General features: G+C 42.7%; 1 protein-coding gene across 2 annotated transcripts in view; it reads right to left on the bottom strand.

Moving 5' to 3' along the window:
* Positions 1 to 19,287, bottom strand: part of spop (speckle type BTB/POZ protein) — a 134,292-nt gene extending 115,005 nt beyond the window's left edge. Inside the window, exon 1 of one of the 2 annotated variants that reach the window (XM_085966281.1) lies at positions 19,061 to 19,287. The gene's annotated coding sequence lies outside the window, so the exon portion shown is untranslated. The remainder of the gene's footprint in view (positions 1 to 19,060) is intronic. The other variant, XM_085966279.1, reaches the window with a different exon arrangement.
* Positions 19,288 to 25,776: the final 6,489 nt, after the last annotated feature.

Here is a 25,776-nt window from a genome sequence, read left to right on the forward strand (position 1 = left end):
GTAAATCTGGAGTCATGGCTCAACCAGACCTTGGAGCAAAACAGATTAGTACTCCTTCTTCCAGAGTCTCATTCCATTTTCTTCCGCAATTAAGCTGGGCCTCAACTCCAAAGTTACAATGGGACGAAGCAAAACAGCTTCCGACCAATGATACAGGCACAGGCTAAATGCAGCCTAAATCCTCTTAATTAAAATTGTTACGGCAGTCGCAATTCCTTCTCAAAGGCAACTAGCGGTGGGCAATAAATGCTATCCAGTGGAAGCAGATCTATACCAAGACACTGGTCATATTTTGGCAATGATACTCAAATGCCATAAACTTCCTAATAACTCGGTTGCCGTTTGCTGGATCTGGAGCACCTCAAAATGTGGATTCCAATATGAAATATACCTACAAGCTCTATCCAAATTGAGGCAAAGAGAGGAAGAACATCAGTGCTTCTTGCTGGTTCTATCCAGTTTGCCCTCCCACTCAATAGCCTTTGCGAATTGCAAACTAGCAATCTGTATGTGTACAGTTTAAAAAGGACACAATGTAATGGGTCATACATTAAAGATCCTCCGTTTTTCTGAATGACAAACTTTAAGCACACTAGCCCTGAATTTAGCAACTAGGCAAACTCTGGTCATCAAGAGAACAAATTAATCCACTCTGGTCACTGTTTACTTTGGCCACATACAAAAATGGTCAAAAACTGTTCTGAGCTTGCTCCTTTTGCACTGAGAGATTATAAACCCAATTCTGTGCAAAGCCCATAAATTAATCAAATTTTGCCCCACCCCCACCAAAAAAATACTCTGCTACCAACTGTTAATCTACAAAAGCAAGCCTGGCATACAAAGCATAATCAAACTATTACATATTAATAAAACTTTCTGATTTCATTACATATCAATACCATGGCTACAGTGGAATCACCAGAATGTAGTGATTAAAGAGAGGTTTCTATTTTTTGCCAAAAAAACACATCAGCAACAGCTCAGCGGCAATGCAAGAAGTAGAATATCAGCCGTAAAGCTGTATACAATACTTGGTCTACTTAGAGAACTCACACCAAGACATTGTTGTTGCTGTAAACCTTGCATGCAGACATTCAGACACAAATTTCCCCATAACTTGCTGAACCAGGGTTGGTGAGAAAAGCGCTCCGGCGTTACCCAGATCTTTCTGTGCATTCAATAACCACCAGAGTCAATTTCACAGATCTCTCTCCTGGTTACAGATGGCTCCAGCTGCACTATTACTCCAAGTTGCTCAAAGTCACTGCTACAACCAAGTAACAAAAAAACATTTAAAAGTGCGTTTGTACTGCAACTACCGGTAGGTCCCAGCCAGACGGAACCTAGTTTATATTGGTTGGCTCCTGCCTGGCAGGAATTGCAAATGCCCTGTTTAGGAAAGAGCTCGGTGCATGCCTGGATATAATCATACGCAGAGCTCTCTTTCAACAGTAAGACATTTTAATGTTTAGAGAGTGGGGGAATGAGAGAATCCCTGCTCTCTAAACATTTAAATTGAGGCAAGGTATGTCTAAACAAAGCCCAGGAGGTTCAACAAACCCTCAGCGCTTGATAAACCTGGTTTAACACCGAATTGGACTCATACTCCATGTAGTGTCAAACAAAGTGATGGGGAAAGGCTACTCCCTTCAGGGAGTCGCACCCCCTTTTGCTACCATGTCAGGTCAGGGCCCCATCTCTGGACTTAGACTGAAAATTCATCATCAGTGCTAAACTGGAAATCATTGTACCAATGCTTAACTTGCAAAGTAAATACTCCCTTAGTCTTGATGTATCAGTGAATAAAAGGTATCAAGAAAAATCACAAAATTGGAAGCACAAATGTTTTTTTTAAAAAGGTGTATATACATATTAATTTCAAAGAGCATTGAACATAAAACCAGATACTGCAGATAAACTAATCCAGAAAGACCAGCTTTAAAAACACAAGCTGACAATTGAATTCTAGTCTTCAAATGAATTCTAGTCTTCTATCAACACTATTAAAATCAGATTCAACTATAATTTACTATAGGATAACAAGTCCCTCAGTGGCCACAGTACTCCCAACTCCACTTCAAACTGATCTTTCAATGCTCCTTTCATAATGATGAGGTTAATTTTCTCCATTATGAAACAGCAGGAGATAACAGTATTGTTTAAACTTGCAGCAAACCTGTTAAATCAAAGGCTTCTGCATACTGTAGTGGCATCATTAAGTGCAAACTACATAAAAATATATCATTTATGGATTAATAGAAATTAAATTTCATATCTTATGTATTGATTGTATGTAATTTCTAATACTGGACCAATTATTACCAAAACACACTGACACCACAAATGGTGTGCACACCATACTCCATTTGCCTGAAGAAAATGGATGGTGAGCATTTACAGCATTACAATAAAACCCAACAAACCGGTCATTACAGACACAACTAAGTCAGTTACATTATACTGTAAAACCACATGAAGAGCTTAAATGCTGTAACTATTTCAGGTTGCCTAAATGACATTGACCATTTTATCAAACTCTTCAGATCCCAATCTGGTGGCATTCTTTCCTATCAGCACTGCTTTCTTCCACTGACCAAGCAATATTCAGGAGTAAACTTGAAGATTACCTGCACAATAACTTTGTAAACCACAGTAAGCAGGGATGCAGAAGAGAAAGATCCTGCCTGACCAAACTTTGCGATGTTTGAGGAAGTGACAATTCAAGTGGAATGTGTGAAGCGTTATGACATAGTGCACCAACTCGTCCAAAAGGTAGTCAAAGTTCCATACAGTAGGCTGCTAGTAAAATTCAAAGTGTTAGGGATGCAGGGAATCCCCTGGGAAAGGATAAGAAATTGGCTGAAAGGTAGAGACAATGGAGTACTCGTTAGAGGAGCTATGTCAGGGTGGGGCTGGGAGGTAATACTAGTATCGTGCCCCAGTGACTGGTGTTGGGACCACTACTGTTTCTAATTTACATAAATGGCCTTGAGTCAGAAACCCAGTGTTCCATTACAGTTTTTTCTGCCTATCTTTGATTCCAATTTACCTGGGTCAGACCCATTCTCAACCCACTGAAATTGTCCTTCATCCAATTAAGAATTTTTACTCTAGGTTGCTCCATGTCCTTTTCCATAGCTAATCTAAACCTTACAATTACTGTTCCCTAATTGTTCCCAACTGACACTTGCTCTACTTGACCCACCTCATTCCCCAGAACCAGATCCAGCAATGCCTCCTTCCTCATTGGGCCAGAAACGTACTGATCAAGAAAGTTCTCCTTCAGAAATTCTTCCCCCTTTCTGCCCTGTACACCATTACTAGCCCAGTCTATATTAGGATAGTTGAAGTCCCCCATTATCACTACTCTATAGTTCTTGCACCTCTCCAATTTCCCTGCAAATTTGCTCCTCTATATCCTTCCCACTAGTAGGGGGCCTATAGAATACACCTAGTAGTGTAATGGCACCTCTATTGTTGCTCAACTCTAACCAAATAGATTCTGTCCTTGACCCCTCCAGGACATTCTCTCTCCAGCACTAATATTTTCCTTAATCAATACTGCCACCCCACCTTTCTTTCCTGAACACCTTCTATCCAGGAATATTTAGTACCCAATCCTGCCCTTTTTTGGTATGCAACAGATTATACAAAAAAGGAATTGCTTTCAACTCCCCAAAACAATCCCCTTGTAACAAAAGGCCAATCTCTCCAATGTAGTCGATGACTGCCAAGTCAATATATATTTTGAACTTTGTTTTATAAAAACAGTATACTGTAGCAATATTATAAAAGTGTTATTAGCATTACAAAAGAAAATTACATACTAAAGGAATGTGTTTAAATACAAATTAGATTTCATAAAATTGGTATTTACTCATTTTAAAACAGTACAGAAAGCATGGCTCTCTACATAGGAGAGGTAGAAAGTGATGGGGAGTGAGCCTTACTTGGGAACTTAGAGACTGCCCAGAGAAGCTGTGCTGCAGTTTAATATTTAGGTATATTTTTGTGCTGGTCATTGCAAAACATAACTTGTTTTTAAAAGTTACAGTTTTGTTTTTTGTTGATGAAACAAAACGATAAATTCTATAAGCATTAATTCTTCGCAAGAAAATTTGGTGAGATATTTTTTCCATTAAGTGTTTTTGAGCAAAATAAAATCTGGTGAAAATTTGAGGAGCCTTCAGCATTAAAAGGGCCTGAAGTGAGTGATTAGGACAGGACAGGGTCAGTTCCATTATCCGAGCTAGCACAGATGGAAAAACTGATGGAACTTGATCATTTGAAAATAAGTACGGTCAAGGAGTGAAGGGAGACCATTTAGCCCATCAATTCCTTTAGTACATCAACTGCTGTCATGGCATTCAATTGTATTTTGAGTAACGTCAGTGTTTTTGCCTCTTACTTTATTTGATAGATTGTCACTCTTGAGTAAAGAAAGTGAAGAACTAAAACTGAACATAGTATTCTAAGGATCTAATTGACATTTGCAAGATTATGAAAGGCTTACAAAGGGTAAATAGTGCAAGACTGTTTCCACTGGATGGCAAATCGGTAACAAGGGAGCAAAGACTCAGAATTACCACTCGCAAGAGCGGAGGGGGAAGTTAGAAGAGATATTAAAACCTGGAACGCTTTATCACAAGTGGCTACTGAAGCAGAGACTATAACAGCATTTAAGAAAGAATTGGCTGAGTATTGGCCGAGTATTTGAACAGGAAAATTATAAAAGTACACAGGAGAGAGATTGGAACGCCAGCCAATTAACATGCCAGCACCAGCACTCGTGCAATGGAGTACATTTTCTATACACTAAATTTCCATTTATGCCCTCGGATCCCAATTTATTTGCACCCTTAAAGTACAAAACTGGATTTACCTTATCCATACCACTTAATATTTGATATACTTAAGTCACGTTTCTCCCACCATGCCCACCTTAATGACCTTTCTGGGCTGTAAAGTTTAAGGTTCTCCAACGGTTCCTCATACAATTGGAATCAGTCCCATTGTTCTTTCTGTACCTTTTCTAATGTAAGTATATATTTTTGTGGAATGGTAACCAAAACTTAATATAGCATTTCAACTACGGTTTATTCAGCTAATTGTAGTATTGGCATAACTTCTGTTGACTTATATTCAATTGTTCTGGCTGTATATCATAGCACTTTTTGTTTTTTTATCAAGTGATGCATCACATTGTCTAGACATTGAAAATGATGAATCTACTCGCAGATCTTGTTAAACTCTCCATGCATTAATTCAATCTCATTCACTGAATACATATGTCCCCAATCTTTTTTTGAGCTATCTATAATACTTTATTTAAATTTCAGGTTCTGAATAATTTTTTAAAATTAGCCTGAGAGTTAGAGGTGCAACAGCACTGGTATTTTCAAATGCAAAGCTTCATTGTCACAGACCAGCAGACCCTCTCATTTCCATTTTCAGACTGCAGCTTACATTTTATGCTTATGGTAGAAAGACATGGGAAGGAAAAGCCAGGATTGGGGCTGGAGGGAAAGACATTTTAACCTTGGAATTCCAAAGTACAGAACTTCATTCTACTCTATTGTAAATTCTTAACAGGTCAATCCAGGACATGAGTAACTTCTAAAATCAAAAGCCATTTACGAAAACCACAAAATGATCAATTATTTCTGTATTACAGCTCTATCCTAAAAACTCAGTGGCCCAGTAATTCCTGTCACAACGTGCGAGTACGGACGGGGTACTCACGCGTGTGCCCGGAGGAATTGCCGGTTTTCAGCATGCACAGCGCATGCGCTGAAAACCGGCATTTCCTGTCCTCTGACCCAAGGGGTTAAGAGGCAGAACGTGTGCGACTGCACAGGCAGCGCATGCCCAGTGAAATTCCTTTTTTTTTTCCCCCCCCCCCCCCCCAAGAGTTGCCAGAGTGTAAAGGCCTCCGGTTTTTACGCATGGAAAAACCAGACGTAAGTACTTAGTTTTACAGGCAAGTGGTCTTTTAGTACAATTTAGACATTTTTTTTCCACAGGTTTATTATTTTTAAAGAATTTACAGTAAGGTAAGTTTAGTTTTAGACCCTATTTTTAAAAAAATTATTTTTTTCAAAAATTTGATTAATTGTTTAAAATATTTTTTTAAACTTATTTATAGTTAATATAAATCAGTGGGATGTTTTTAAAAATTTTATTTAAAGTTTTAGTGGTGTTTTGGCAGCCCATACTTTTCATGAGTTTGACAGTTCTTACTCTCAAACTCATGAATGAAGTTTCCCCTCCCCTGATTGGCTGCACAGTGCTCACCTGATCCCAGCCGGCACATCGCACTAACTACGCTGCTGGATCAGGTTAGCACATCGCGCCGACATCTGAACCGGGCCAGTGACAGGAAATGCAAGCAAGCCCGGGCTTCAGATGTCGGCGCGCAGGGCGAGTGCACATCGGGGGCTTGCACGCGCGGCAAGCTCCCGATCCTAATTTCAGGGCCATTGTTTAGCTGTAAATTGGCTAGTTAATCTTAAAATCTAATGAGTAAATTTGTTCATTTGGCATTCATTGTCTAACCTTTTCATTCATTCTCAACATTCACCTCATTCTTCCCACTTCTAGCATGCAATGCATAATTTCTCCAATTTACATATTCTTACATTTTCTCTTCATAAGCTTGGATTGTATAACTTAAACCGAGTTAACGGCAACCTATTTGTCTGTAAACTGGAAGATAGTACAGGTAAATATTCTCCAGTAATATAGAAAGACTAATCATTTTTTAGGCCCTGCCCACATCACTGCACCAGTATATTTTCTGATTTAGTTCAACTGCCCCAGTACAATGACCAAATTCATTTCAAGAGCCTTGCACTTGACAATAAGGCTGATAGTGCATTTAGAAAAAATGCTGTCACATTTGATTCTGCTACATCTTGTGGATTTGCCCTGCAGCAGCAGTTGCAACTGTTGTACCAATACACGAGACATGCACTTGAAACAGCTGGCTGGGAGTGTGTTACAGGCTCTTATACAATTATGGGGTTCAGATGCATCATAAACCACAGGGGTGAAACTGGAGAAGTTTATTAATATCATTCGAACCCAGATAATTACATCACATTTTCTAAAATACCCCAAACCATCTATTACATATACACATTTTCTTCAAAAAAAAAATTGAGGATTTTCTTCCCTTGTGTACACAGCCACAATTTATAAAGCTCATCATCACATAGTGGAAAAGAGGTTATCCCTGCATCATAACAGTACCCACAATGCGATTACTGCAAAACAGTAGAAGGAACATTATTTCTGGAATTAGAATTCCTTCAAGTCACACACCAACCCAACTTGGACATTTATCACTGTTCCTTCATTGCCACGGTGTGAAAATCCTGGAACTCCCTCCCTAACAGCACTGTGGGAGTACCTTCACCACACGGACTGCAGCAGTTCAAGGCAGCTCATCACCACCTTCTCGAGGGCAATTAGGGATGAGCAACAAATGCCGGCCTCGTCAAGTGACACCACATCACGAGAATGAATTTATAAAATGTAGTAACTTGTGACCACAATTGGGTAGTAAACTTCGAATATAATCTTCCTTTCAATATTCCAACATCATTTTCTCCATTTGAGTTTTTTTTTCTGCTGTTGCATAAAGTGGCACTTTAAGTAGCAAAGCGGCATAATTTTCCCACAAGGAAAGTTCTTGGTCTTAGCCACGCCTCCATTCTGACTATCACACTATCTCCTTTGTCCTCCAAGTCCTGGAGCATATTGTTGGCTCATAACTCTGCTCCCAGCATTGCCCGTTTGAAACTCTTCAATAAAACATTCACCCTGCCCATCGCACTGAGACTGCACTGGTCGAAGTGACAAACAACTCCCTGCATGACTGTAGCCATGGCTGTGTCTCTCCTCAACCGCACCACTGCCTTCCACAGCATCAAACACTATCCTCTTCCAACTTCTTCCCTCTGCACTCTAGCTCTACAGCACTGCTTTCTCCTGGTTCGACTCATACAACTTACAATGAAAACATCGCATGTCCTTCCCCATCTTCCTATGCCCATCTCCAGTGTACACCAAGGCTCCATCCTTGATTCCTACTCGTTTATTGGCCCAGATATTCTGATCCCTACAGGTGTACACACCCGTAGGGACATCGGAAATGCCGGTTTCAGGCATGCACAGCGCATGCGCTGAAAATCAGCATTTCCGATCTGTCGCCTGCCCTGGAGAAGGGCCTCTGCGGGTGGAGAGTTCCGCTTTCGGGATTTATCGGCTTTCAGTCCTATTAATTTCTCCAGTACAATTTTTTTTAGTAATATTAATTTCTTTCAGTTCCTCATTCGCGCTAGAGCCTTGGTACTCCACTATTTCCGGGACATTTTTTGCATCTTCTTGTGAAGACAGACACAAAGGGCAGGATTTTCACTGGGCCGTGGAGTCAGGATTGGCGGCGTGTGGGGGGCTAAAATCCCGAAATCAGGGGTCCTGACACCATCCCACACCCAACCCGCCTCCATGCCAGTTTCAAAGGAGGCAGGTAGCCGCCCCGCACTGGGACCCGCCTACCCGAGGCGGGAAGGGATTAGTGCCTGTTAACAGGTAGTTAATAGCCAAATTCCAATTTTTAAAGCTGAAGTGTGGGATTCCCGACGGCTCCAAACCACGCCAAGTTTGCAAGGTGGGCCGTCGTGTTGAAGGACTTGGAGGGGTCGAGATGTCAGTGTTCACGTGAGTGACGTGTGCATGAGTGCAAAGGTAAGTGTGTTTGGTGTGTCTAAAGTGTTTAAAGAAGCTTAAATGAACTTTTCAGCCTTCCTTCCTTTAGGTCTCGGGAGTCCCTCATCTCACCGGCACAGAAAGCAGAATGGCTGCGAACTGTCAAAAGTGACAGCCTGCAGCTTTCTGTGCAGGAGAGGTTTCTAACTGAGTCTGTGGAGAAGGACTCAGGTTAGAAGTAAGACTGTCAGTGTTTGACAGCTTCCATCAGATGTGAAACACTGATATTTCACTTGTCAAAACCTCTTGACAGATGAAATTTCAGTCTGTGACGTCACCTGTTGCCGGGTGGCCCTTAATTGGCCTGCTGAGCCTGTTGGGCAGGCTCAACAAGGTCAATCAAGGGAAAATCGCGTGGATTGGCCACATCTCGATGGAGGCGGGACTACAACCCCGAAAGTTGTAGTCCCGCCTCCTACCCGACTCCTGAATGAAAATCCAGCCCAAAGTTTCCCTGCCATTTCCTCATTCCCCATTATAACTTCTCCTGTCTCAGTCTGCAAGGGACTCATTTACTTTTGCTAATTCTTTCCTTTTTACATACCTATAGAAACTTTTAGTCTGTTTTTATGTCTCTCGCTAGTTTACTCTCATATCCTATTTTCCCTTTATCAATTTCTTGGTCCTCATTTGTTGAATTCTAAAATCCTCCCAATCTTCAGGTTTACTATTTTTGGCAACATTATAAGCCTCTTCCTTTGATGTAATACTATCTTTAGCTTCTCTTGTTAGCCACTGTTGGACCACTTTTCCTGTGGGTTTTTTGTGCCTTAAAAGGAATGTATATTTGTTGTAAATTATGTATTAATTCTTTAAATGCTAGCCAGTCTACCGTCATACCTTTTAATGTAGTTTCCCAATCTACCGTAGCCAACTCACCCCTCATACCTACATAGTTTGCTTTGTTTAGATTTAAGACACTAGTTTCCGATTGAACTAAATCACTTTCAAACTGAATATAAAATTCTCTCATATCATGGCCACTCTTCCCGAAAGGCCCCTTTACTACAAGGTTATTAATTAACCCTTTCTCATTGCACAATACCGGATCTAAAATAGCCTGTTCCCTAGTTGGTTCCTGAACATACTGATCTAGAAAACTATCTTGCATACATTCCATGAATTTGTCCTCCACATTATTACTGCAAATTTGGTTTGCCCAGTCTATATGTAGATTAATGTCCCCCGTGATTTTTGTATTACCCTCGTTACATTCACCTCTAATTTCCCGATTTATACTCTGTCCTACATTACAACTACTGTTTGGGGGCCTATAAACAACTCCCACCAATGTTTTCTGCCCCTTGCTGTTTCTTAGCTCCACCCAAACTGATTCTACTTGATTTTCGGAGCTAAGATCCTTTCTACTGTCTTTATCCCATCCTTTATCAGGGCTACCCCTCCTCCTTTTCCATTTTGCCTATCTCTTCTAAAAGTCAAGACCCTGGAATATTTAGTTCTCTACCTTGGCCACTTGGCAATCACGTTTCCGTTATGACTATTAGATCAAACCTGTTCATTTCTATCTGCGCTATTAATTCATCTATTTTGTTGCGAATGCTTCACGCATTCAGATACAGTGCCTTTAGCTTTGACTTATTTTTTCCCTGATGTCACCTTAGTCACTGATGCCTTATTACCTTTGTTACTCTCTCTGTCCCTTCCTGACCCACTCTGCTTACTTTTACCCAAAATTCTACACCAGAGCCTTGACCATTTCTCTCGCTGCATTTAAATTTACTTTTTCCTGAATCCTCCCCCACCCCCTTCATTAGTTTAAAGCCCTATCTACTGCCCTAGTTATTCGGTTCGCCAGGACACTGGTCCCAGCTCGGTTTAAGTGGAGCCCATCCCAAGGGAACAGCTCCCTCTTTCCCCAGTACTGGTGCCAGTGCCCCATGAACTGAAACCCCTTCCTCCCACACCACGCTTTGAGCCACGCATTTAAACCTCTAATCTGTTTGTCCCTATGCCAATTTGCACGTGGCTCAGGTAACAATCCAGGGATTATTACCTATGAGGTTCGGCTTTTTAATTTGGATCCTAGCTTCTCAAACTCCCTCAGCCGAACCTCAGTTCTACCTATGTCGTTGGTTCCTACGTGGACCATGACAACTGGATCCTCCCACTCCAAGTTCTTCTCTACCTGCAAGGAGATGTCTTTAATCCTGGCACCAGGCAGGCAACACAACCTTCGGAACTATTGGTCACGGCTGCAGAGAAGAGTATCCATCTCCCTGACTATACTGTCCCCTACCACAGCAACATTCCCTTTCACTCCTCCCACTTGAATGGCCTCCTGCACCATGGTGCCATGGTCAGCTTGCTCATCCATCCTATAGGCTTTTCCCTCATCCACACAGGCAGCAAGAACCTCATACCTGTTGGACAAGGGCAAAGGCGGAGGCTCCTCCAGCACTGCACCTGGGGTCCCCTTACCTGCCTGAGTTGCAGTCACACCCTCCTGTCCCTGACCACTAACCAGACCTGTACCACTACCTAACCTAAGTGGTGTGACTGCCTCCTGGATCAAAGTGTCCAGGTAACTCTCCCCACCCCCGATACCCCGCAATGTCTGCACCTCAGACTCCAGCTCAAAAACTCTTGAGCTGAAGTTCCTCAAGATGCAGGCACTTACTGCAAACGTGGTTGTCCGGGATCACAATGCTCTCCACAAACTCCCACATGCTGCAGTTGCGGCACACCACCTGCACTGCCATCACTATATGACCTTGTTTTATTTAATTAAATTTGTATTTAGGTAATAACTTAGTTTACAGTGTAGTTTCTTGACTACTTACTTGATCTAGATTAAGTTAAATGGTACTGAAATTAAATATCTACCTGTAACACAAAGCACTACAAGTAGTGCAGGCAAAAAGCAACAACTCCTTCCCCCTCTTCTCCGAATTCCCACTCTTTCCAAATTCCCAAATAAAGCACTCCGTTCGAGTCCATTCCGTTTAGTCCCACTCGGTGCAGACTGCAATGAACCGTGACCGAACAGCTCATTACGTAAAGTGCTTAAAACAAGGTTATTCCCTGCACAGCAAGTTCTCAGAAAGCTCTTCTAATGGTGCATTTATTACTGAACCACTTCTTGAAACTCTTGCTCCTGTAGAAATGGCTCCATTTATATTGTTTGTCCAGCAACCAATCAACTGTAAAAGTGCACACACACACACAAACACAAAGTTTGCACATGTGCAATGGTTTTAAAGTTAAAAACCAGTAACTAAGTCACTGAAGCCAGTAGCTTGCCAGGGGGCTGCAGAAGCTCCATGTAGGCCCTCGGTAACAAACTGCTTTTCAGATCTATACAGGACAGGTATGAGCGCTTCAGCTACCTCCGACAGCAAATGTGGCTTCCTTCTACAACACACCAATATGATGCATTCTGGGGTGAGGATGGAGACCACCTAGAACAAGAAGCATGCCACCTTATTCATATTCAGTTCATTGGCGAATTTGTAGGTGGTGCCAGCAGCAATCTGTCCATACAAATATGCAACGAGGGGGCCTTGCACTGCAGGAAACAGGTTCCAAGTTTCTCCCCCACCGAGCTTAAAATTAAAGGCTCCCAGTCTATTAGCTTTCCTCAATACAGCTCTAATTGCTGACATAAGTAACCATTATTGCTGAAGGTATGGCAAGCAGTGTTCAGCAGAGGCAAGCTTCTACCACAATAAGCAGCTATATTTACAACAAGCAGGGAAACATGGAACCCTAGTGAAGAAATGATGAAACATCTCAAATCTAGCTGGGTGACAAGTAGAACGATTTCTACCAATAGAAAGGTCTAATTTACTGGCCTTGGAGCTTGCATGCACGTCAAGGTTTGGTAATATAAATCAAAGGGACACTCCAGTACTTTGAATGGAAGCACTCCTATTTGCCACCTACAAAAACACTGCAGAGCTCCTGTGTCTGCGCACACAGAACAAGGTATGGGGAGGGGATCTGGCGTGATAATCACGATGAATATCACAGGCTATGGAGCACAGTATTGCTTGAGGTGTTGGTAATGTTGCAACACATTCTGAGACTCACTTTCATATTCACGATGATGGGCGGGCAGGGGGAAAGAGAGAGGGGGAGAATTTCTGCAGTTCACCTTTATGGAGCAAGAGATAAAACAAATGTTGAAAATTCTGATAATATAGGATACCACAAAAGTGACTTGAAATCACAAGCGCAAAGAAGAAAAAGAACCACTCGTTCATGAAGTAGGCACAAGTGAGCAAACTACATTTTAAATGAGGGAGCTGGCCAGTAATAGATTGTCACAGGTTAGATATCCCCGATATGATTTGTTTTTGTTTGTACTGTCCCTTCTGTATCTGCACCAACAATTCGGTTTGGAGTCCAAATGTAGAATGCTATTCCTGCTAAGCTGCCTGGCAAGATTGGTGCAGAACAGTTTACAATATACATGATAAACTTTCCTGTAATCCACCATTAACAAGAATAAGCTGGTAATACTACAAGTCCCATCATGTGATTAAATATACAGTGCCTTCAGGTCCTGTGTCATTAAATTGACTAACACCCTTCGACCTACCTCACACACACCATTACTTTTAACTTCAACAGTTGAAAAGCTCCACAAACACCACTGCGATGCAGTCTAAGAAAACAAACACAATTTAAAGATACAGTGGTGCCAAGTAAACGGAAGGCACTGAGCCAATCCTGAGATTCAGATGACACTTTTGTGGTTTCGGATGTAATTTGAACCCTCAATTAGATTATTTCACCATATAGAATATAAAGAGCAATGTCACTTCCCTATAATCCACTACAGATAACATTCTTGTAATATCCCAAATTTAACCTACTAGTAATTGGCATCAGGGTATTACTTTTGTCATCCGATCCCCACTCCCCCTATTATATATATTACGCAATTCACTCAGAGAATCTATCATCAGGCAACTGCCTGCAAGTACAGATTACTGCAGGCACTGGTTACTGAGCAATGCCATTCCCGTCATCATCCATGCAGCATATTGGAATACAGTAGCTCCCATGACAACTGCAAAAATATATATACAGCAGTACAGTGGGAATTCTTTGAGGGGGTGCAAATTTTAAAAATTGCTACCAGCAAACCCACCAACATGGTACTTTTTAAAAAAATGAATTTTCGATCACTAAGTCCAGGGGATCAATTACAAGTCTGCATTTGTTTTGGTTTTCTTCTTTTGAAGCCAAAATTCTACTTCCTATTTTCAGAGCATTCAAAAGCTTTCCAAATGTCTGGTTCCATTTCCATCACACTCATACAATGCTCTGGCTACTCAACTTCAAGACTTTTTTGTAATAATAGCGAGCATTTCAAGTGTACAACGGCATTACCAGTGTACAGCAGAAGACTACATCTTCTATTTATATTGAAGGTACATTATCAATACATAGCAAGAAGTTTTGAAACTGAATTGCTAAAGGACAGCTAAGATGAGGTGCTTATTCTAAGAGTTATTTATGAAAGCGAGTAGATAGCATCTCTGACAATACAGAATTAGAGCTTAGGAAGGTGTCCATCTTTCTCATCCTACTGTAGAATAACCAACAACAAGCTGGCCAAGAACTTCAACCCAATAATGACAACTAGCCGAATCATTTCAAGGTGGACAGGATGGCAAATACACAAGTTATGTATTAATCAGCCACATCATTCTTGTGCCTACCTTTAAAATATTGAACCGCTTAAAGAGCTTATACTGTCAATGCCTCTTTAAAATAAATGTCAAACTTTTAACAAGAATTTGTATCAGTTTCGTTGAAGCTCATTTTCGTTCTATATTTTTTTAAAACAATAAACACCAATGACCATGGATATGGGAACCATCTTGGAACAAATACTGAGCCCAATTATTAAAATGATACCATCGCATTGAACACCCAATGTTAAATGGCTATTTCTGCTGATATTAATCCAGCTCACGCACACCATCAGGCATGGTAACCCAACAAGCAATTTCCCCATCAACATTCACACAAAGCATAAGACAAATAATCACAAGGATTTTAAAATTATTTGTTTTATGGTTAGATTTTTATTAGAAAATGTTCTAATGCTGACTTCTTTGGGAGGGGGGCCCTCAATTTTCTCCACACAATTCGTTAATGCAATGATCACGGTCTTCTTCAGACTGATGGTTAGTCCAAATTCATCGCAAGCTATTGAAAAGCTATTAAAAAGTTGCTTAAGTTCCACTTCACTGTGTGCACCAAGTACTGCATCGTCGATGAAAAGAAGTTAATTTATCAACAGATGTTTGGATTTTACTTTTTGGTCTTCGGCATGCAATATTGAAGAGTTTGCCATCTGATCTTGTATGGAGTAATCCACCTTCGGCGCTAGATGAGAAAGCATAATGAAGCAGCAGAGAAGAACATGCCAAAGTGTTTTGGTGCCAAAACACATCCCGGTTTGACACCACCACAGATTTCAACTGTCATATGGCTCACCATCGGATCGGATTGTAGCTTTTGTGCCATCATGGAAGGACTGAATCAGACTGGCAGAGTATGTTGACTGCACCAGAAGTAACACCATGCTAGAGGTTGTACACAAGTTTTGCTACCTAGAATCAACTATATTGGATAACTTAACTCTTGATGACAAGCTAAACCCTTGCATCAGAAAGACAGCAACTACATTCAGGTAACTGACAAAGCGTGTGTGGAATATCAGGAAATTAACATTAAACAGCAAGACACGGCAAGCGTGTTCTAAGCTCACTGCTGTATGGCAGTGAGACCTGGACCACTTATAGCTAGTATGAATGGACTAAACTATTTCCACACCTGCTGTGTCTGCCGTATCAAGTGGGAAGACAAAGTACTTGAGGAAGCCAAGTCTAATAACATTTCTCAAACACAAGACACCTTCGATCCTCTATAGATGACCAAGTCAGCGAAGATAGTCATATTCCAAAGGACCCTTTGTATGGAGAAGTTGAAGATGCTTCAAGGTCGCTGGTCCGACCTGGACTCGGGTTCATAGACATTTGTAGAAGGGACTTGAAAACTTTAACATCGATACCACAAGCTGGGGAAATGTGGCTAACAGCAGACCGAACTAGAGGGCTGTGCTGCATTGGGAAGCCAAAGCGTTGAACAGTGGTGGCGAAGAGGGAAAAGATAAGAGAACAAAGAGGAAAGCGCATCAAGCTTCAAGAGTTAATACTGTGTGGGCTGCATCATCTGGCCCTCTGATTTACACTTGCACCATCTGTGACAAGTACTGCTGCTCGACAACTGGACTCTTCGGCATAGCAAGTAACTGAACTGCTTTGGCGCCGAGGCCATCGCCTTTCATGACAGATGGTTGCCATATCCTTAAACGCACTGACTCGTACGGTTACACAATGCCATGGGTACCAGCAGCACTGACAGCGCCAAAGTAGCTTTCTTCAAATGCGTCCTTGGATGGTGATTGTGATTAAAAGGCTATTCCACTATAGGGAGCATCATAGCCGAGTCCAATCTGATTCTTGATCACCAGCCACACACAAACTTTGCAGCAGGATACCCAGTCAGGAACAGAAACCTCAGGGATCAGCTAGTTTAGCACAAACTAGGGACTAAATCTGGGATCGTCTTTCTCTTTGGAGAAAGGCCATACTGGATGGTGCATTTACCCAGAGCCACAAGGGAGGCAAACCTCCTGTTTTAAATAATGGTTACATGTGGGCTTTATGGAAGTTTTATGGGAATTACTTCAAGTTATGGGCCACTGAAATGGGAATTAGTTCTGTTTTCGTACCATTATTTCCAGTAAATTTCTTTAAATGTTTTGGCAGTGACAATGCTCATAATCTCTGTATAAAATCCAACGTTTTAAATTAGTGCAGAGTGAAGGATATTAAAGTATTCAATAAAGTAAGAGGAATGAACTTTAAAGGAACAAATTACCTTTTCTCATCCACTGTTCATAAGTAGATACAAAAAAAAAAAATCACTCCTGTTGGGTGGAAAGAGAGAAAGAGAAGATAAAAGATGCAAATAATCTATGCTTTGAAAGTGGCAGATTATTAGCACTTAGCCTGGTTTCTTCATGTTTGTTAAAGCGGATGGTACTTTACATAATATAGTGCAGTCCCTTCCCTCAACACAGCACCTGGCTTCAAACAGCTTTCAATCCTCGCACCTTTATTGGTTGGTACTCCACAGATCTTTAAGTCACTTCCATGGAACGATGCTTTACAAATATTTTGAAGTAACCAATACAAAAAGGATAGGTTATGGAAAACTTGGATCTGGTTTCATTTTTGATCAGAAAAAGTTTGATGATTTTATGAACACTATTATGGTCATTTCCCAGAAATGGCTGGCCAGTAATCAACAAGTGAGCCTGAGCAGATTCACCATTCATCACAACACCCAGCTCACAATCACAAAGCATCAAGTGCTGAAGAAGCGACAGATGAAATCACTTTATCTTACATAATGTGCAGCGTTACTATTGTTCCAATTCAGAACAGCAGAATGAAGAATACAGCAGCATGAAGACCACCACAACTGAATGAAGTTTAAAAAAAAACTGAATCACAGCAGAATTCAAAATTGAACTAGATTTGCTGACAGCAGTTTTGTATACAAGGAGTAAGAACAGCAGGAGGAGTGGAAGAGGAAGAAAATAAATCTATAAATAGATTTTCAAAAATGAATTAACTTTTTACAGAAACACTGTACACCAAGTGTGTTATGTTATATTATATTTAATAGTAGCATAGAAGAGGGATGGTGTAGCTTGAATTACTGTCTCAAGCCTTCACTGCAACAATGATGCTCACAAATTGTAAAGATCCCAATTCTAAACCCTAACAAGAGGACATACTGTATATTCCTGCAAATCAAAATGACCCAACTCAAGTTAAAGTCAACCTCAAGTCAGAAGCATTTTGTTGTATGCAAAAAATGTATTTATATATAAAAATACTAGTCCATTTCCCTCAATATTGCTTCAGAACTGAAGCTGGGTTGTACCTCACGCCCTATTCTATACCATGCCCCTGTCTGCTTTTCAGAGCCTGTCGCTCATGTCTAACCTCACGCTCCTCTTCTCTGCTGCCACTTCAATTCTTTTTTACCCTCCCTGCTTAACAAAACAAACCTTTAGCAGTCACTAAAAAGAAAACGGTATCACTGGATCACAATAGGGACTCAGTGATGTTATACTGCTAATAATGACACATAGTAGTGGGTGCTGCGCCAAAAACTATGAATATTACATCAACATGACTGCATAAACTGAAACCCGCCAAATCCTCACCCTCACTTAATTCACCTTTACCATTGGTCGAGGGTCCTGTAAATCAAAGAGGGAGCAAAATGCAGTTACACGGTTGCTATTGACCAAGGAGATTGCCTGAAAGTGACATTATAACAGTGACTATGAGCTTGATTGAAATTAGCACCGCATTCAAGATTACCACGGCTAACGGATGGGCTCAAAAGCGACACTCACCAGTTTTTAGTTGCAAGATAGAAGATAGAGCTACCACTGCATTCCAACAGTTGAAATCAACTGGGATTGTGATGCTCTGATGGCAGTTGCACTACTTTGGCCTGATCTAAGCTGCTGTGACATCACAGGAGTTAGTGACCTCAGGATAGATTCACCATCCCCAATTCTAATAAAAAAAATCTGGCTCCAAGGCACTTCAAATAACAATGGTGAGGAAAATTCAGGTCATTTTAAATGTTCCACACAAAACTTTGCACCAGCACTTAATACACCAAAAAGTATTTACATACCCCAACCCTTCATACATTTAAGGCAATTCCAAACACTAAAAATGCTGGCTTCCATTTTAGTTTATTTTTTTATAAAAAGGGATGTAAATAAAGCTACCAGTCACTTTTAAAAGGGGAGATTCCACTCCTTCCCTTCCTCCCTCCTCACTCATCCGCATTGGCTCCAGATGTTCCCAGCAGGTTAATAAGCGCCGGTGCACAGGGACAATCCCCACACACACAGAGCCTCGGCCTCCAATCTCTCTGGGAGCAGAGGCTCCGGGGGGGGGGGGGGGGGAGCAGACTTTGGGCCGAGGGGGAAGTTTATTCACCACAAGGACTGGCAGCACGGCCTGCGGGATTGCAGCAGGCCTGAAGAGGGAAAAGGCGCACAAAAAAAAAGGCGCCCGCACCCCGCTGAAAACCCGGGCTTTCCCCCCCCACACACACACCCCCCGCCAATTTCTTTCTTTCAGCCGCCATCACGTCGCTTCGATTTTCGCCCACCCTCCCCGCAAACATCCTTCGCCGACATACTCACAGACTCGAGCGGCTTTGCTGCGGTCTCCACCACCATCGCCCCCCCTTCTCTCTCTCTCTCTCTTTCGCTGTCCGCCTCCGCCGGTACCTCACGGGTTAACGGGCGCCTCGCCACCCCATCCCATCCGGGCCTCCCACCGCCCAACTGGAAATGACGTCTCCCGCGGCTGCGCAGGCTCAAGGCGGCCGCCTTGTCATCACGCACATGCGTACTACTTCCATTGTGTCCATTTGAAGGTTGGGGAGGTGGCCATCATTGATAAAGGCAACACAACCACCAAATAATAGCTGTAACTCAATGCTGCTTACAACAACTTGTGTTTAGATTTTGTTTTCGTTCCTGGGATGGGAGCGTCGCTGGCAAGGCCAGCATTTATTGCCCATCCCTAATTGCCCTTTGAGAAGGTGGTGGTGAGCCGACATCTTGAACCGCTGCAGTCCGTGTGGTGAAGGTACTCCCACAGTGCTGTTAGGGAGGGAGTTCCAGGATTTTGACCCAGCGACGATGAAGGAACGGTGATATACTTCCAAGTCAGGATGGTTTGTGACTTGAAGGGGAACTTGCAGGTGACGGTGTTCCCATGCGCCTGCTGCCCTTGTCCTTCTAGGTGGTAGAGATTGCGGGTTTGGGAGGTGCTGTCGAAGAAGCCTTGGCGAGTTGCTGCAGTGCATCTTGTAGATGGTACACACTGCAGCCGCGGTACGCCGGTGGTGGAGAGAGTGAATGTTTAAGTTGGTGGATGGGGTGCCAATCAAGCAGGTTGTTTTGTCCTGGATGGTGTCGAGCTTCTTGAGGGTTGTTGGAGCTGCACTCATCCAGGCAAGTGAAGAGTATTCCATCACACTCCTTACTTGTGCCTTGTAGATGGTGGAAAGGCTTTGGGGAGTCAGGAGATGAGACACTCGCTGCAGAATACCTAGTCTCTGACCTGCTAGGTATTCCACAGTATTTACGTTTCTGGTCAATGGTGACCCCCAGGATGTTGATGGTGGGGGATTCGGCGATGGTAATGCCATTGAATGTCAAGCAGTAATGGTTAGACTTTCGCTTGTTGGAGATAGTCATTGACTGGCACTTGTGTGGTGCAAATGTTACTTGACACTTATCAGCCCAAACCTGAATGTCATCCAGGTCTTGCTGCATGCGGGCATGGACTGCTTCATTATCTGAGGAGTTGTGAATGGAACTGAACACTGTGCAATCATCAGCAAAAATCCCCACTTCTGACCATATGATGGAGGGAAGGTCATTGTTGAAGCAGTTGAAGATGGTTGGGCCTAGGACACTGCCCTGAGGAACACCTGCAGTGATATCCTGGGGCTGAGATGATTGACATCCAACAACCACAACCATCTTCCTTTGTACTAGATATGACTCCAGCCAGTGGAAAGTTTTCCCCCTGATTCCCATTGACTTCAATTTTACTAGGGCTCCTTGATACCACACTCGGGTCAAATGCCTTGAAGTCAAGGGCAGTGACTCTCACCTCACATCTGGAATTCAGCTCTTTTGTCCATGTTTGGACCAAGGCTTTAATGAGGTCTGAAGTCAAGTGGTCCTGGCAGAACCCAAACTGAGCGTCGGTGAGAAGGTTGTTGGTGAGTAAGTACCACTTGATAGCACTGTCGACGACACCTTCCATCACTTTGCTGATGATTGAGAGTAGACTGAATGGGCGGTAATTGGCCAGATTAGATTTGTCCTGCTTTTTGTGGACAGGACGTACTTGGGCAGTTTTCCACCTTGTCGGATAGATGCCAATGTTACAGCTGTACTGGAACAGCTTGACTAGAGGCGTGGCTAGTTCTGGAGCACAAGTCTTCAGCACAATAGCTGGGATGTTGTCGGGGCCCATAGCCTTTGCTGTACCAGTGCGCTCAGCCATTTCTTGGTATCACCTGGAGTGAATCGAATTGGCTGAAGACTGGCTTCTGTGATGGTGGGGACCTCAAGAGGAGGCCGAGATGAATCATCCACTCGGCACTTCTGGCTGAAGACGGTTGCAAACTCTGCAGCCTTGTCTTTTGCACTTGAGTGCTGGGCTCCGCCATCATTGAGGATGGGGATATCCATGGAGCCTCCTCCTCCCGTTAGTTGTTTAATTGTCCACCACCATTCACGACTGGATGTGGCAGGACTGCAGAGCTTTGATCTGATCCGTTGATTGTGGGATCGCTTAACTCTGTCTATAGCATGCTGCTCCCGCTGTTTAGCATGCATGTAGTCCTGTATTGCAGCTTTCCCAGATTGGCATCTCATTTTTAGGTACGCCTGGTGCTGCTCCTGGCACCCTCTTCTGCACTCCTCATTCAACCAGGGTTGGTCCCCTGGCTTGATGGTAATGGTCGAGTGAGGGATATGCCAGGCCATGAGGTTACAGATTGTGGTGGAATACGATTCTGCTGCTGCTGATGGCCCACAGTGCCTTTAACATAGTAAAACGTCCCAAGGAGCTTCACAGGAGTATTATAAGTCAAAAAATTTGACACCGAGCCACATAAGGGGAAATTAGGGCAGATGACCAAAAGCTTGGTCAAAGAGGTAGGTTTTAAGGAGAGTCTTAAAGGAGGAAAGAGGTAGAAAGGTGGAGAGGTTTAGGGAGGGAATTCCAGAGCTTAGGGCCTAGGCAACAGAAGGCATGGCCATCAATGGTTGAGCGATTATAATCAGGGATATCAACAGCAACTTGCATTTATATAGCGTCTTTAACGTAGTAAAACATCCCAAGGTGCTTCACAGGAGTGCTATAAGACAAAATAAATTGACACAGAGCCACGTAAAAAAAAGAAAGACTTGCATTTATATCGCGCCTTTCATGACCACCGGACGTCCCAAAGTGCTTTACAGCCAATTAAGTACTTTTGAAGTGGATTCACTGTTGTAATGTGGGAAACATGTTAGCCAATTTGCACACAGCAAGATCCCACAAACAGCAATGTGATAAAGACATAAAAGCCACATAAGGAGAAATTAGGGCAGGTGACCAAAAGCTTGGTCAAAGAGGGAGGTTTTAAGGAACATCTTAAAGGAGGAGAGAGAGGTGGAGAGGTTTAAGGAGGGAATTCCAGAGCTCAGGGCCAAGGCAGCTAAAGGCGAGGCCACCAATGGTGGAGCGATTATAATCAGGGATGCTCAAGAGATTGGAGGAGTGCAGATATCTCGGCTGGGGGGGCGGTTGTAGGGCTGGAGGAGATTACAGAGATTACTTACATTCAAATGTGACAAGCCTCACTGATTGCCATAATAATACAATATATATATATATATGTTTACACAAAAGCAGTTAGCAACAGAGGTGTTTTAGAAAAGGCATAAGAGTGCAGAAGACATGGTAATTATTGTTCTGATGAAAGGTCATTGACCTGAAACGTTAACTCTGATTCTCTCTCCACAGATGCTACCTGACCTGCTGAGTATTTCCAGCATTTTCTGTTTTTATCATTGTTTTCTTTCCGTGCATACCCCAAGAACAGTTTGATGCTTGACACCTGTTTTGATGCATTTATTTGGCACTTTGGAGCCTATTGTAATTCTGAGTGTGAATCTCAGTATATTATTTTTAATTAAAATGCGCCATCAGTCCAACTCTACTGCCTCTTTTATTTCCAAGCCTCGACAAATCTACAAGTACAGTGACAGAAAGTATCAAAAAAGACAGCTATTTATCACTTCTTTGGGGACAAGCAGTAAATAAACACACCTGGAAACGGGACTCTGAGTAACCAGTCGCTCATTTTACTTTTTTTTTGTTCAAGTATGTGTCTAACAAATAATGGGAGAAAGTAAGTTCTGAGTGGTTCTAGTCCCCTCCTCCAACCTATCTGGTTGACAGGCTCCAGACCGAATGATCTCATTGGTTGATACTGACAGTCTTCAATGCCTGTGGAAAATGTTGATTTTTCTTGTAAAATGGTGACAAGCTGACATGAGTTGGAAAACTGACTGTCAGTTTCTAAAGCTGACGGTCGACATGGATGCATGCAATTTTATTGACTATTAAAATTATTATTAAAACAATAGAAATTATTGTACAATGTATGTCATTCAAAAGTACAAAATCAGGGCAAAGTCACATTGGGCATTCACTTTGCCCAATAATATCACTGAAATTTACTGTTTAAAATTTAATCACTACTTTGAAAGGGAGATATAGCGTATAATATTAAATGCTATAAATATTAAAGCTGCAGGTGTCTTTGCAAATACTGTATGTGGGTAGAAAATCCTGGCTGAGCACTAATCTGGCAGGAACAGTGTGACGTGGGAGATCCCAGTCTGAAATTCCAATTTTACATAAACTATTAACTGTGAGCTCCTTCAGAACCAATGGCCATACTGACCAGTGAATTTAAAGCACTGCTGCAGCTTTTTAAAGAACTGCAGCAGCTATTTAAAGCAGTCTGATGTAAAATGAACAAAAGGGATGAGTTTTCACGCTATTTCTCTCCCATGGAAGGTTCCAGACATTGCAAGGGCGCATTTATGAATGGTACTCTCGAGGTCCAGCTACAAAGGAAGGTTCTCCTAGTTGGCATTGAAGGGCATTCTCCCCAGACAAGAGCTATCTTAAACATATGGCAGGAAATAGCTGTCAAGGTGATTGATCCCTGCGCAACCCATGAGATCTGGCTGCAAATATACCACAAAATCATACACCTGAGGAAAGATATCAAGGTAATGCGACCCGGCACTTTCCTATAGAAAGCATCGGCCTGAAAATATGTCCTCAGAAATGGTTACTCTTTTATTAATCACACCTGCAAAGTTTCCACACAATCGTAGAGCCCGTTGAATGTGTAGTGTGCACGGCCATACAGCAGCATGGCACACAGACAAGCTGGAATCTACATTTGAAATTCTTACCACATTGAAATCTTAAAGATTTTTGGCTATTTGAGGAATTTCAGGGAAATTTATTTTACGATGTTGCTATTAATTCAACACTTTTGGGGTCCAATCCAGCCAACACATGAGCTACCTGGGAAAGCCTATTCAACACAACAGCCAGAAACAGACAAAGTATCTGTCAGAAAGGTGTTTCTAACCTATTATAATTAGTTTGAGATAATGTGGGTTCACTAAGCTATTCTGACATCAGTTCACACATATTGGGCTGGACTTTGATACTGGAGGCGTGATGGAGGCGGGACTACAATTTTCAGGGTTGTAGTCCCGCCTCCATCGAGTTGTGGCCAACCCATGCGATTTTCACTTGATTGACCTTGTTGAGCATGCCCAGCGGGCTCAGCAGGCCAATTAAGGGCCACCCAGCAACAGGTGACGTCACAGATTGAAATTTCATCTGTCAAGAGCTTTTGACAGATGAAATATCAGCGTTTGACAGCTCTTTGAAGCTGTCAAACACTGACAATCTGTACTCCAAGTTAATTCCTTCCTCTCAGGCTGATTTAGAGATCTCTCCAGAACAGAAAGCTGAATGCTGCAACTTGTGACAGTTCGCGGCCATTCTGCTTTCTGTGCCGGTGAGATGAGGGACTCCCGAGACCCGAAGGAAGGAAGGCTGTAAAGGTAAGAAAAGGTAAGTAAAACTTCTTTAAACACTTTACACACACCATACACACTTACCTCTGCACTCATGCACCCATCACTCACCTGAACACCGGACACCTCGAACCCTCCAAGCCCTTCAGCCCGACGGTCCGCCTCGCTAACTTGGCGTGGTTTGGAGCTATCAGGAATCCCACACTTCAGGGATAAAAATAGGGATTAGGCTAAAAACTGCCTGTTAACTACCTGTTAACAGGCAGTTAATTGGCACTAATCCCCTTCCCGCCTCGGGGAGGCGGCTCCCAGCACAGGTCGGGTATCCGCCTCCTTTGAAACGGGCATGGAGGCGGGCTGGGGGCGGGATGGGTTCATGCCCCCCGATTTCGAGATTTTAATCCCCCACATGCCTCCAATCCCGCCTCCACGGCCCAATGAAAATCCTGCCCATTATGTTGAAATGGCTTTATTCACGAGACCCCCGGGGCCAGCTATCAGGACTCCACACCAGGGAGGGCAGTAGCAGATTTAATTGGTATCTCAAATGGCCAATCCCCAGACATGGAGAGCTGGGGACTGGTCAGAGGCCTCAATCCATTACAGCAGTCATCAATCCAGCTTGCCGAAGATAGGAGAAATGTACATGAGGGCACATGGGAGATTGCAGTATCCAGCATATACAATCTGGAGCTTCATTATTGTGGATCGTGCTATTGTATGACTAGATATTGTGTAGTAAAAGGACCGGTGACGTTGAACCCAAGAGAATATCTCGTGCAGACCTGAAATTTGTTACAAAGAGCTTCAGACAGCAAACCCTTCCAACACACTCCAGCTGAATGAAGCCACTACAACTACAGTTACTGTTACACAAGATGGCTGCAGGCTAGGCAAATATCTGTCACTGTACATACTCCTTAAACATACAACATCTGAAGGCGACTTCTCTGCTTCCAGAGCCTGATGGCATATAATAAAAAGGGAATACACTCAAACTGGAGGGCCCAGAAATGACCTGCCCTTGACTCCCTTTGAGGAGGGCACATTGGATATCCTTGTCGACACAAGCTTCAGTGGTGTAAGGGGTGTAAGCCAGAGGTCTTACCCAAGCTCAGGGTTATTGCCACCCTGCTCTTGTTATGCTTTATCCCCCTACTTGCTCACTGACATACAGGCATAAAAACATTACACACGTATATTGCAATGAAAGC

The sequence above is a fragment of the Somniosus microcephalus genome, chromosome 24, assembly GCF_052327205.1.
Source record: "Somniosus microcephalus isolate GS21.2 chromosome 24, FLI_Smic_1.0, whole genome shotgun sequence".
NCBI lineage: Eukaryota > Metazoa > Chordata > Chondrichthyes > Squaliformes > Somniosidae > Somniosus > Somniosus microcephalus.